At 40.6% G+C, this 13,791-nt stretch overlaps 1 long non-coding RNA gene across 1 annotated transcript in view; it reads right to left on the bottom strand.

Annotated features, from left to right (window-relative positions):
• Positions 1 to 13,544, bottom strand: part of LOC143666165 (uncharacterized) — a 33,755-nt gene extending 20,211 nt beyond the window's left edge. Inside the window, exon 1 of the long non-coding RNA XR_013167431.1 lies at positions 13,352 to 13,544. This is a non-coding gene — a long non-coding RNA (uncharacterized LOC143666165). The remainder of the gene's footprint in view (positions 1 to 13,351) is intronic.
• Positions 13,545 to 13,791: the final 247 nt, after the last annotated feature.

The following is a 13,791-nucleotide window of genomic DNA, read 5'->3' on the forward strand; positions in this document are numbered from 1 at the left end:
TGTAAATTTCCACAAACTTTGTGGCTGAAAACATATGCATTTATTATCTCACAGTTGCTGTGAGTCAGGGGGACAGACTAATTAGCTGCTCCTTGTGCTCAGCATCTCGCAGGCTTCGGGGACGTGGTCAGCTGGTCTACAGGGTCAGCAGAGGCTTGTCCGGGGACACCGGTTCTTCCCCAAAGAAGCTTCTTCCTCCAGCTGTGGCAGGTTCCTCCCTGATGTGCAAGACCGAGGTCCTGTTTCCTTGCTGGCCATTGGCTGGAGCTGGTGGAGGCTATCCAAGGTCGTGTGCCCTGTGGCTCTCTCACAGCCCCTCTCCCAGCGCAGTCGCTTACTTCTTCAGGGCAGCAAGGGAGAGCCATCCTTTTCCAGTTTGCACAAACAGAGTGTTGTGTAATACAACACAAAACCTAATCAAGGGAGGATGCCTCATCCACTTCGACATATTCTGTTGGTTGGAAGCAAGTCACGGGCCACCTGGAGGGGTCTGTAACTGGACATCTATGGGCCTCCATAAAGTTTGTCTTACATACATGGTACTTTCATTTCTATTAACTAAATTTACATTTAGAACCTTTTAAACTTCCATTCAAACCAAAGTCCATTTTGATAGCTATCTACAAAAATGTTGCATTAATTTTTAGTTTTATTGCATTGTGATCAGAAAATAAATCTTTTTTATGTAGTATTGGTGCTTTCTCTGTGACCAAATGTCTGTTTTTAATATTCCGTGGGTGCTCGAGAGAAAGATGGTCTCTATATCAGAGCATGAAGTTCCCTAATATATATACTATCTACCTTTAATAATATGTTCTTCAGTTGTTCCTTATCCATATTTGTGTCTTCTTGAGCTGCCTTTTACTGGTGGTGATATTTTAAAATCTCTTATTATTAATTTACATTTATCTATCTAGTTCCTCCCTTATGAAGATATTTCCTATATTGTGTAACTCATAAATACATAATTGATATCGTGGATTATGCTCTAAATATTACAATTTTTTCTTTTTCTTCATATTTTAATCTTCTGAGCTGAATCCTGATTATCTGGATTCTCTGAAATCCAGATCACTGACTCTTTCCGTTTTCCTGTTATGCCTTCACTTGTCCCTTTATTTTCTGCTTTCTGAATCCCTGTAATGTAAGTATGAGTCTAATGTGCCAATGTGTAAAGTGTGGACTTGTGACTTGTAAGCCATTGGGAAAGTATTTAAATATTTTTATGGATGTTTTAACCCATTTTCATGCATTGATACAACTGACATATTTGGTCTCACATCTACCATTATCGTATGTTGTATTTCCTGTGATTCTTTCTCAATGTGGCTTATGTCCTTGTATTTTGTTATCTATTATTTACCTATTTATACCTATCTATCCATCTGCCTACCTATTTACCTATGTTGATTTTAGTGTCTTTTTTTTCCTTATTTAGTCTTCAACTATTTGGATTATCAGCTTTATTATATTCTTTGATTCCCATTTACTAGCTGTGTGCCAATTAGTAAGATTACTTTGTTTTCCCTTCTTTCTCTCCCTTTTCTTTCCATATTTTAGTTGCAATATTTTTACTTTGTGAAAGCATCTAACATTCATCTCAACTTTGTTTTAGCCTTATATCTATAATTAAACCTATCTAATCACCAATTGTCATTTTCCCAAACAATGGCTGGATAAAGCTTATCTACTCTGAGACAAGAATTGACTCACAATTACAGTTCTCTTTTAGTGTGTGAGCATGTGTGTGCTTAACAATTACAGTTCTCTTTTAGTGTGTATGCTTAACAATTACAGTTCTTTTAGTATGTGCACACGCATGTGTGTTCAGTGCTGTTCTGCCGTGTGTTTAGATGCACAGTCTCGCTCTGCATCTTGCTGGTGACGACTCTTACGCCAACGTGATTTTCTTTTTATTTGGAAGTAACTTGGTCTTTTTGCCTGTAATTCCTAGTTATTTTCTATATTGTTGACTGCTGTTCAGTTTTCTTAGATAAATGATTGAACCTTTGATGTTTAGATTCATAAATTCATTTATTTCTAGAGACTTTTCTTAAATAATGTTTTTAAATATTAGCTGTATCCATCCTAGTGTTTCCCCAGGGCTTCCAGTTCTATGAACAACCTCCTTGCCCTTGTCTGTGTCACTCACACTCTTCCTGATTATTTTACCTCTTCCTTAGTGTTACTGTCGTTGTGTTCACAGTTTTCATCCCTTTCCCCAAAACACCTATTTATAATTCCCAGTCCCATATATTGTTACTTGGACGTCTTTTTATTTAATTTTCAACTTCTGGATGTTTTTCTTTTACTATTATTTTCCTCCCAGTTCAGAAAACTTTCATTTAACATTTCCTTGTTTTGTTTTTGTGACCATATTTCTGCCTTTTTAAAACTCTGATTTGAGTTATTTTCATATTGGTGATTCTTGTTTAAGTATAATTAATTCAGTTTTTGGTGTGATGGCTTTCATTTCATTAGGGATCGATTATTTCTCAGCTAAAATGCTTGTTTCTCATTTTCTGTATAGTTCTTATGATAATTTTGTATGAATTTTTCTGCCATTTGTTTATTTCATGGTCTCTTATTTCTTGGGTTAGCAACTAGATTGTATACAACCATGGTTGAAGGTTTTATGTGGTTCTGAATAACCTATTCAGTTAGTTTAGTGAGTTGTAGTTTTTTAAATAGATGGCACTTTTTACATATGTAGGGTAAGGAGAGGAAATTATTATGTATGCATTTTGTCATTTTCTTTTGTTTCTTTGGGATTTTTGCTTCCTTCCTTTCCTCTATCATGAAATCTGAGGGGAATCATCCATTCCAAGTACTCCTTTCTCCCCCATGTTACTCTTTTGTCTCATTAGAAAGAAATGTCTTCATTTCCAGTACCAAGTGTTCTCCTTGACTCAGCCAGGGTGGAACTCTGTCTTCCAGCATGTGGCACCTACATTCTGTAAATCCTCTACTTTCTCCTCTTCTTTCTCACACACTATTTGCTGATTTTCTTGTCTGGTGTGACCAAGTTCTAGAGGTGGCTCTGGACTAACGTGTTTAACTCCTAAGTTTTAAGGAATAGGATTGTAGTAGGCTCTGAATGCTGGGATGGGATGAATGGGTCATGGATGGATTTATGTGCTCTCCTCCATGACCTCTATGGGTTGGGAGGGATACGTGAAAAGACTTTAATTTAAATGGCTTCCAATAATGCATAGAAAAGCAGCAACTCTCCCTCTTTTTCATTATGAATATCATTTTCTCAGTACAGAGAAGTTTCAATAATATATCTACATACACGATCTGCAGTTGTTTATTTTGAAGTGTTCTAAAAATTATTTTGTCCTGTCTTTTATAATACATACCTCATCTGGAATGTAAATTTAATTGTACCCTTCTTATAATTATTAAAATTTCCCTTGTCTAATGCTTTACCATGTAGTCACATTTTGGTTTGTGGCCCATAGATGAAAAACATAAGCAAAATCTGGTGGCGGAGAAAAAGAAACCCTAAGGAAAAACAACAAAGATGAAGCTTTCTAAATGTGGAGCTCGGCTGTCTCTGCAATGGCCCAGCTCCCGCTGGTCTCTAGGGGGTTTTCTAAGCATTGAAGTTACCTGCACTCCAGCTGCCCAACCCCGCTACACTCCATCTCCACGAGGAAGTAGCACCTTTGCTCCATAAATAAAGTAAAAAATACTAGCTTCTAAATTTTGAGGAATATCCAGTGATTTCTCAGTGTGGTAATGAACTAATAGGAATTTTAGGTGAAAAAACATATTTTACTTTCTCTTTTTAGTGCATTTTATTCCATATTTAGACAAAAATATCAAAAAAACCCTCTCAGTATCTTAAGCAACCAAACTACCTTAAATTTGAAACAGTAACATATTGTACTTGACGTGCAAAATGTAAATTTTTACATCAACTCCATAAATTATTTCGCTATTCTTTTTCTCTGATTGAAAATATCAAAAAAAAAAATCAGCTCTTAAATCGTGATGCTCTAATGCCAATTCTGTGACACAATATACACTTACTTCATTATTTGATTGGCAAGTTTTTGGAAATTGAGAATTGCACCTTTTTTTTTAGACAATATGCTCTAAAAATACATTTAGCCTCTAGCTCACAAAATTATGTTTGAAAAACATACTATAAAAAATAACAAGAATATGCATTGGTTTATCTGGCAGCCAACATCAATGAGTGTTTCATTTTTCTGAATCATTTATGATATCATGATGCTCTGAAGTTTGTATATTCAAACATAAAATAAATTCCCCTCATGTTTTCTATTAGTTTAATTTTGTGGGTGACAAGCTGGGGGATTTCCTTGAATTATGGGCATACGTGGCCCCTCTCCCCACAGCGTGGGCGGGTGGAAAATGCGGTGCAGGGAGGTTGTGTGTCTGGTTTGGACTTTGGCACAGGGGCATTACTAGCGTATTTAGAAAAGCCTTCCCTGTTATTTATATAACTTTGTCTATAAAAACAAATATCTGCCCCTTTGTTGTCTTATTGGCAAGGATTCATTTTCGGAGTTTTAAATGAAATATTAAAACATCAGAAATTGCAACATGCAGCCACTGGACTTAACTGTTTAGTGTCCACTTAGCTGTTGCCGTGCAGTTAATTGCACTGCTGACCCAGTGCAAGTGCCTCCCACCAGTACGATCCAGGGATGATGCTTTCCTGTCATATGCATGGGGAAGCTGAGGCACGGGAAGATTTAATAAGTTGCCAGACTATGTGTATTGTACAGACAGACTCGAACGGAGGATATTTGGCTCCCGCGTCGAGGCACCTGTAAGCTCGCCACGGTACTGCCTCTCTGGATATTAGGTAAATTATCTACATGCAAAATCAGGTCTGAAACTTTTTATTAGACAAATGATTTAGGGATATGAGCCATTTGGAAAGTATTTTGAAACTTGATGCCCGACTTCCATCCTAGGACACTGGGTCAAACTTTGTTTCTTCCTGAGCTGTTTGTGCATACTTTAAAATGCATGCATGCAAAAAGCATCAGGTGAGTTATGAAAAATTCAAATTAAACATTTTCATTGGAAGTTAGAGAAGATCCCTCAGGTCATGTTGCACAAAATGGGCTGATGATAGGGTTCTGGGAGGGTGGCTGTCGTGGGGTAGGGGGAGGAGGGAGTGGGGAGGGGGAGGGGGGAAAGGAGGAGGAGGGGAATTGGAAGGGTCTGTCACTAATATGGGGCAGGGAGATGGAACTATCTGATGTTCTGCAGAGACTGGGCCCTCTGGGTTTCAGGACATGTCTGGACCAGGGACCCATCTGAGGTTGTAGGTTTCTGGAAAGTTACTGTAGTGGGCACAGTCTTTTAAAGTAGATGCTGACACTTTCTTAGCATGCTATGTCTTCTGGTTTCTATGTGGTCATTGGTTTTGGCATGGTCCCAATAGATGCTAAATCTTGATAGATATTTTGTTATGTGTTCATAATCGAGCTTTCTGAAAAATGCAAATTCAATACTTATTTTTTATTAAACACTCCTTTTTTTGAGATAATTGCTGCTGAGAAATTTCACAGTTCCCCCCAAAATCTTGCCAAACAATAGAATAAATACTTATAGCTTACACCATAAATTAATATCAAATAAATACTTCTAGCTTACACCATAAATTAATATCAAATCTGCCATAGTAAGGATGTTCAGGTTACTCTCTAAGCCTAAGGTGAGTGAAAAGCGAGGGAACTAGAGGTAAGGGAGTGTAAGCCAAGTGGGGGAAATAGAGGCTGAGCTCTCTTTCATATGAAGGTAGAGAGTCTTGTATCTTTGTCTATTTCTAATGACATAGCTGATGCTACACCGTTGAATTCTTCTTCCCGGAAATCATATGTATCTGACTGCCCTACAAGCTCCTCTAAAAATGAGGCATAAATTACACCTACGTTGCATTTGGAAAGGGCTGGAAAATTGGAGACGATTTATTTATGACCAACGTCCACGTTGAAACGAGGTGAAGACATAACCGTTCGCTGCTAACCAGGGCTACACAGAAGCTGGATGGACAAAGTGGGAGTCCATCAAACTCCATGTGGTCCATTTTAATGCAGTTTTAATAATATTTTTCAAACAATTTAAAAATTCTGGACAAATGCTAAACTGGCAAGACTTGAAGAGATTCGGCATGCACTAGGCCTGTCCCAGGAATCAGCAGTAAAAGATTCACAGCGTACTTGCTGATTCCCAGAGCAGAGGCTGCGAGAAGGGAGAAGGTGCCCAGGGAGTAGAGGCTGCGGGGAGGGAGAAGGTGTCCAGGGAGCAGCGGCTGCGGGGAGGGAGAGGGTGCCCAGGGAGCAGAGGCTGCGAGAAGGGAGAGGGTGCCCAGGGAGCAGAGGCTGCAGGGAGGGAGAAGGTGCCCAGGGAGCAGAGGCTGCGGGGAGGGAGAAGGTGCCCAGGGAGCAGAGGTTGCAGGGAGGGAGAGGGTGCCCAGGGAGCAGAGGCTGCGGGGAGGGAGAAGGTGCCCAGGGAGCAGAGGCTGCAGGGAGGGAGATGGTGCCCAGGGAGAAGAGGCTGCTGGGAGGGAGAGGGTGTCCAGGGAGCAGAGGCTGCAGGGAGGGAGAGGGTGCCCAGGGCAGAACAGGTGCCTGAGGCCACAGCAGGGGGAGAGGGGAGCAGATGGTGGGGGGCAACACTTCAGGAAGGAAAAAAATGGGTTTTCCTACAGTGGAGAGGTAAGATCTGTGCTATGACTAAATGACAACCTTTGTCTTGCCAGCTAACAGGAGCGAAGCAAGCCTCTGTGTGTTTATGTTCCACAATCTCGCCTCAGTGACTGTCCGTGTTGAAGATCAATTTCTGTTTTAACTGTGCAGAATATTTTCTTCATTGTTATGGTTCGTTCCTGCTCATAAAACTTTGTTGTTATTAAGTGAATCATTATTTTCATGCAACGCCAACTTAAAATACAAATAAATACCAAGGGGCAATATGGCTCATTTCCATAGCAACAAATTAAAAGCAAACACTACTCTTTTAAACATTTCTTTCTCCAAGGCACAGGCACATGCATCGCTGTATTTATGACATTCACCCTGAGTAGAGATGAAATCAAGAATGCGTGCTGTGTGTCTAGAAAATGATTAGATGTTTTTTTCTGGGTTCAAACAATAAGTAGGTCTGTGAAGGGGAGTGGTGAGTAGTAGTTGTAACCACAGATATATTGTGTCAAAATTATATGTATATGTAAATGTGTGTATGTATGTACATGCTTGTGTGTGTAAAATTAGGTCAAATTTATAAAATTTAAAAGGAAGTGATTTTTTTTCATTCCTTGTTTCTCTTTGAGGGTAACTGAAGTTTATTCTCGAAGTTTTAATGAAATTATAACGAAAGGAAACTCTTCCTTCTTTTACACTAAAGTTATCAAGTCTCACGGTTTCAATTATCACCTCTATTTGTGTAATTCCCCATCTATTTCTTAATCTTGACCACTGTCATGAATTCCAGCATCACATTTTTAATTGCCTGCAAGTCATTTCCTTTTGGGAGTCCACATACAATTCACTGCAAACGCAAAAGAATCTATCTGTCCCCCAGGAATCTATCAGTACCCCCAGGAATCTATCAGAACCCCCAGGAATCTATCAGAACCCCCAGAAATCTATTGGAACCCCCAGGAATATATGAGAACCTCTAGGAATCTATCAGAACCCCCAGAAATCTATTGGAACCCCCAGGAATCTATGAGAACCTCTAGGAATCTATCAGAACCCCCAGGAATCTATCAGAACCCCACAGGAATCTATCAGTACCCCCAGGAATCTATCAGAACCCCTAGGAATCTATCAGAACCCCCAGGAATCTATCAGTACCCCCAGGAATCTATCAGAACCCCCAGGAATCTATCAGTACCCCCAGGAATCTATCAGAACCCCTAGGAATCTATCAGAACCCCCAGGAATCTATCAGTACCCCTAGGAATCTATCAGAACCCCACAGGAATCTATCAGAACCCCAAGGAATCTATCAGAACCCCCAGGAATCTATCAGAACCCCCCCCCAAGGAATCTATCAAAATCCCCAGGAATCTATCAGAACCCCCAGGAATCTATCAGAACCCCCAGGAATCTATCAGAACCCCACAGGAATCTATCAGAACCCCCAGGAATCTATCAGAACCTCTAGGAATCTATCAGAACCCCCAGGAATCTATCAGAACCTCTAGGAATCTATCAGAACCCCCCAGGAATCTATCAGAACCCCCAGGAATTTATCAGAACCTCTAGGAATCAGAACCCCAAGGAATCTATTGGAACCCCCAGGAATCTATTGGAACCCCCAGGAATCTATGAGAACCTCTAGGAATCTATCAGAACCCCCAGGAATCTATCAGAACCCCAAGGAATCTATTGGAACCCCCAGGAATCTATTGGAACCCCCAGGAATCTATCAGAACCCCCAGGAATCTATCAGAACCCCTAGGAATCTATCAGAACCCCCAGGAATCTATCAGAACCCCAAGGAATCTATTGGAACCCCCAGGAATCTATTGGAACCCCCAGGAATCTATCAGAACCCCCTGGAATCTATCAGTCCCCCCAGGAATCCATCAGTACCCCCCAGGACTCCCCCGCATCTGAAAAAGGCATGCATCCTGATTTACCTTTTATGCATGTCAGGACTAGCAATCTCTCTTTTCCAAGCATTCTAAAGACTCTACTAATTTTTTTCTGAAATAATTATCCCCTCAGTCTTTATTCCCTTCCCAATCCCTTTCCCTCATCTTCTCATGCTTCGATTATCATAATTAAATGATTGTTCTGACTTTTTCCTTCTCTTCTCTACATTACCCAACGTATTTTAGTCAGATTCATTTTTAAAAACCACATGCCTTTAATCATGTCACTACTCTTCTCACAATTTTAAATATTATTCTTGGGAAAATTCTAACTTTTTAGGAAATTTTTTACAACTCCCTTATCACACCCTAAACAAAAACTGTTGCTCCCGTCTCTCAGCTCCTCGCACGGCTCTCTGCGCGTGCTGGGGCGCTCGCCGCTCTGTGCTGCTTCTTTCTCTGCTGCCCAGACCTGCCCACGCTCCAGACCAGCCTGAGCGTCGCTGCCCCTCCGCTGGGCCCCAGCTCACCACGACTTCACCCTCTCTGAATGTCCGGGTCCAATTCGAGTTCTGCTTCTGCATTCATAACCCACCGTCCTGTTTACCTGGCATTTATTTGCCTCGGCAATGGTTGATCACTATTTAACCCACTAATTCCTGAAAGTGTATCTGCTGAGAGCTGTACCTTCATGTCAGAGAAAGAGAGGAGTGCGGGAAATGAAAGGATTATCATTTCTTATGACTTGTTTTCCCAAAAACTCAACCTTCATAGCATATTTTTGTGCGCTCTCTCTCCACCCCCTCCCTTCCCGTCCCCCTGCTTCTCTCTCCAGGCCCCCCCTTTTATTTCATTACACCCTTCACTTATTCCTGTCTTTCCATTCTGATTACCTTCATGCACAAATGCTTCTTTTAAGTAAAGTGAGTATGAACCCTGGGTATTCGCACACTAGCAACTACTCCCACAAATCTATTTCTTTTATGTAATGATAGAACAGATACATACGAGCATTCTTGAGTCATGGAACTTTGAGAGATCCTCTGGCTTAAATGCAACTTCACTGAGCAGGTAACACATAAAGACAAGCTCCTACCAGAAGACTGATAGTGACAGTTTGTATTCAAAGGCCTTGCGTGGTTGGTAAGTCATTAGACCTGTAAATCTATAGTCTTTAAATCTGCATCATGCATTTGATCTACATAAACAAGGGGTAAAATTCAGTGAGATTTCAAAGGACATAGTGATTATAAACAAATGGGGGAAACCAAGAAGCCTTCATAAAGGTCTGGTAGAATTTTGATGGGCCAGGAGGGTAGAAGGTGGGGGAGGAGATGGGGATGGACTGGGGGAAGGACGGTGAAAATTTTGCTACAGGTGGAAAAAATACCTGGGGGAGAAACCCAGAGAAAAGACAAGCAGAGGCGGACACAGCTCTGTGCTATGCGGAGACTCCAGAGTGAGCCTAGATGCGGCAGGTACACAAAGCCGTTCCTAGCATGGGTGACACCCTTGGTCAATCTTCTCTTCAAACGCTCGATGCACTCGCTTTCTGGGTTCTAAATCACATTGTGCTTTATTGTCACACAGACTGCAATGGATGGTTCATGGGGTCAGAACCATTGCATTTTTCTGGTGTAGGATCTGTCTTCAATTTGGTTATGGCTTTCACTTCATTTAAAGTAGTTGCTTAGTTTGGAATTCTTTGGTGGGCTTTCTTTTAAATTTTAAATAGCTTTCTACCTAGAAAAGCAAACAAAGTGGAGAGAATACAGTAAGTTGAGGAAAGCTGGACTTTCCCTTCCTTTGCCTTAGGAGGTGTGTGTGTGTGTGTGTGTGTGTGTGTGTGTGTGTGTATGTGTGTGATTACATGTGCATGACAGAGAGAGAGAAGTATTTAAAGTTAATAAACTGGGAATCTCAGACAAGGAAAACGTTACTCTTTATTGAGTTTAGGGTTCAAGAAGGAAATGACTACATGCATAAAAATTTCTTTGCTATCTCTAAAAACAGAGTAGAGAGAAAGAAGAATGACTACCAGGCTCTTTGTGAATTACGCAGCTTTATCTTCATTTTTAGAACGTCTTGTGAAGACCATAAAGAAGTTTCAGTTACATCATAGAAAGCTGCCCCTTTAAAAATTGTCCGATTCTTTCCACATTGTTTCTAAAATCTATTTTGAAAGCCCTTCCCTTTTTTTGACAAATTTATTCAGAGTGCTATCTAGACAAGCATAGAAAAAAATACTAAGAAAGTTCCCCAGAGTGCTCAGTGGTTTATTTTTTGAGAATTAATTACATAATTTAAATATGTATATGTGTATACTTTGGTTTAGCAATCCTTTACTTTTTTCTGTATCTGCCTTCTTCTTTATCAGTAAAGTAGAACAGCAAAACTTACATGTTTTAAAAGTTTATTGAAAGACTCTAATCCAGAACTCTTTCTGTTTTAAAATTTATAGAAGGAAACAATTAGATTAAGTTTTCCTTGAAACATAGTGATAATAAAAATAAGCCCACTGCCACCAATTCAGGAAGTCTCAAACAAGAATTAGACAGTGCTTATTTAAAGTTTAAACAATGAAACAGACCCTTAACCTTTCTGATTTCTTCTAAGGATACTGCTTCCCATCATGTTCTTAATTTGATCCCTTTGCTTACGAAATTTTTGGCCTTCTACTGCAGTTTTACAGCTTGGATGAGCTGCTAAAGTTGGCTCTGAATAAGTAATAAAAACAAAGAGAAAAAAAGCATTTTTCCCTGAGATCAAAGGGGTTTGAAAGTATAAGGATGTATTGTGCCAGTATGCGCATGCAAATTTGTGAAGAAGAAACTGTAACATTTATTTGTTTTCAATTTGTTTTTATGGAAAGGAGTGGAGATGCCCCATCTTATTTATTTGCTTCTATTAATGTTGTGAAGAAATACTGACTGTAACAACAGAAATACATATAAATGGAAGCCTAAACATAACAAGAAACACAGATTTCCTTTACCACTGAACCTGAAATCTATCCACAAAGTCGACATTTCCTTGCCTAATATTCTACTTTAGAAAACTTCAGAGGATGGATTCATCCTTGTGGGCCAGGACAAGAGTCTCCAACTTTACACTCAGCTTTGGAGCTCCCCGCTGTTGGCCAGTTCACCTTTGGATAGCGCGATGCACACCCACGCGTGCACGGGAAAGCGTGATGGCAGGAAGCACATGTGCACGTCCCAGAATCCCAGGGCTGCTTTTCCGTGCCTGCACCATTGTGACGGGTCCGCTGCAAAAGCCTGAACGTAGGAGGGACCTGAGGAAGCTGAGCCCCTTTCCAATGAGGGGACCAAAGGAAAAACCTTTGTCCAATTTAAATGCATAAAGCTTTAGGGGACTATATTAAACAGTAATATATTTATATACTTAAAATAGAAACTTTAGGTAGTATATTACAAATGCTTGCCTGTAATACGTTCATTTACTTAAGTGACTCCACATATAAACAGTATATAGACTATGCAATAATATACTATCTTATCAACGTTGCTTTTTTCCCTCCCAGCTTGCCCTCTATCATTTATTTTTGGGATCTGGATAAGGAGAAGGTGGTATATTTGGTCATTGTTGGATATATTGGTGTGGCCCCAGTTTGTATGGTCCTGGTACAGTCCCACTGTTCCTGAGCCAGCCAGGGGCAGTTTTGATTCATGCCTCACGCCCCTGCTCCTACCCTAAGTTACATCACTTTTCACACATTTAGGGTCCAGCTACGAGCCTTTGACCCCATTACACCCCAAGGCAGGTGGTCTGCCCTCAGCCAGTCACCAGATCTGATATGATTTCCCACCAGGGCCCCAGGCCCAGGACGCTTTGCTCCGCCCTTACTGAAATTGCACCCACAGGCGGGTCCCCAGTCTCCGCCAGACGCCACCTTTGGGTGCTCTCCCCTCAACCTTAAATGGTTTTGCCTCATCACCTCTATTCCGGATTTTGTTAGCAGTCACATGTTTCACAGGAACTAGTAATATTGAAAAAGATTATATAAGCCTCATAAAACTGGTTAAAGACAGTCATCCATGCAGAGTTTTTAAAATTTGTTAAATTTTAACTTCAAATGCCGTGAAATCCTATATATCATATATGAACCTTGAAAGAAGCATTCCCAATTTTGACAACAACCCTAAATATTTACCTATCAACACTAAAGACTTGCACTGCTGTAAGAAACTTTCCTAAATTATCAATAACAAAAAATAACTTTTCATCTTCCATGCTATAAAACAAAATAAATTTTTATAATCTCTCTATAGAAAAATAACATTACAAAATCATTGTCATGTAAAGAGTCAAACAAAAAGTGTACAGGCAAAAAAGCAAGAAAAAATGTACATAAGAATGCTAGGTAACATAATCACTTACTAGAGCTACTATAACAAATTACCACATGCAGTGTAGCTTACAGAAACAAAAATGTATTCTCTCTCAGTTCTAGAAGCTAAAAATCCAAAATCATAATGTTGTCAGGGCCGTACAAAAGCTGTAGGGGAGTATTCTAGTTTGCTGAAGCTACCAGAATTGTAGCTTACCAGAAATGGAATGGCTTTTAAAAAGGAAACTTATTAAGTTGCAAGTTTATAGCTCGAAGGCCATGAAAATGTTCAAATTAAGGCAGCTGGAGAAAAATATCTTAACTCCAAAGAAAGGGCAGATGAAGTTCGGGGTTTCTCTCTCAGCTGGGAGGGCACATGGTGATGTCTGCTGGCTTTTTCTCCTCACCTCATTAAGGCTTCCCCCGGGACGTTTTCCTTCTGCCCCAAAGGTCTCTGGCTGTGCGGGCTCTGTCAGCTCTGGTGGCTCTGAAGCTTTTCCCCAAATGGTCCCTCTTAAAGGGCTCCAGTGAGCAATGCACCTTGAGTGGGTGGAGACACATCTCCATGGGACCTATAATTAAAAGTTACCACCACAGTTGGGGGGGGGGTCACGTCTCCATGGAAACAGTCTGAAAGGACCCACCCAGCAGTATTGAATGAGGATTAAAAGAAATGGCTTTTCTGGGGACATAATAGCTTCAAACCGGCACAGGTAGGCTCTTTCTTGCTCTTCCAACTTCTGGTGGCCCCAGGTATTCCTTGGCTTGTTGAAACCTGACTCTGCCTCCACCTGTGTCTTCACGAACTTGACTCTAGTCTCTGCTGTGTCTTCACGCCTGACTCTGC

Source organism: Tamandua tetradactyla, chromosome 22 (assembly GCF_023851605.1).
Source record: "Tamandua tetradactyla isolate mTamTet1 chromosome 22, mTamTet1.pri, whole genome shotgun sequence".
Taxonomy (NCBI): domain Eukaryota; kingdom Metazoa; phylum Chordata; class Mammalia; order Pilosa; family Myrmecophagidae; genus Tamandua; species Tamandua tetradactyla.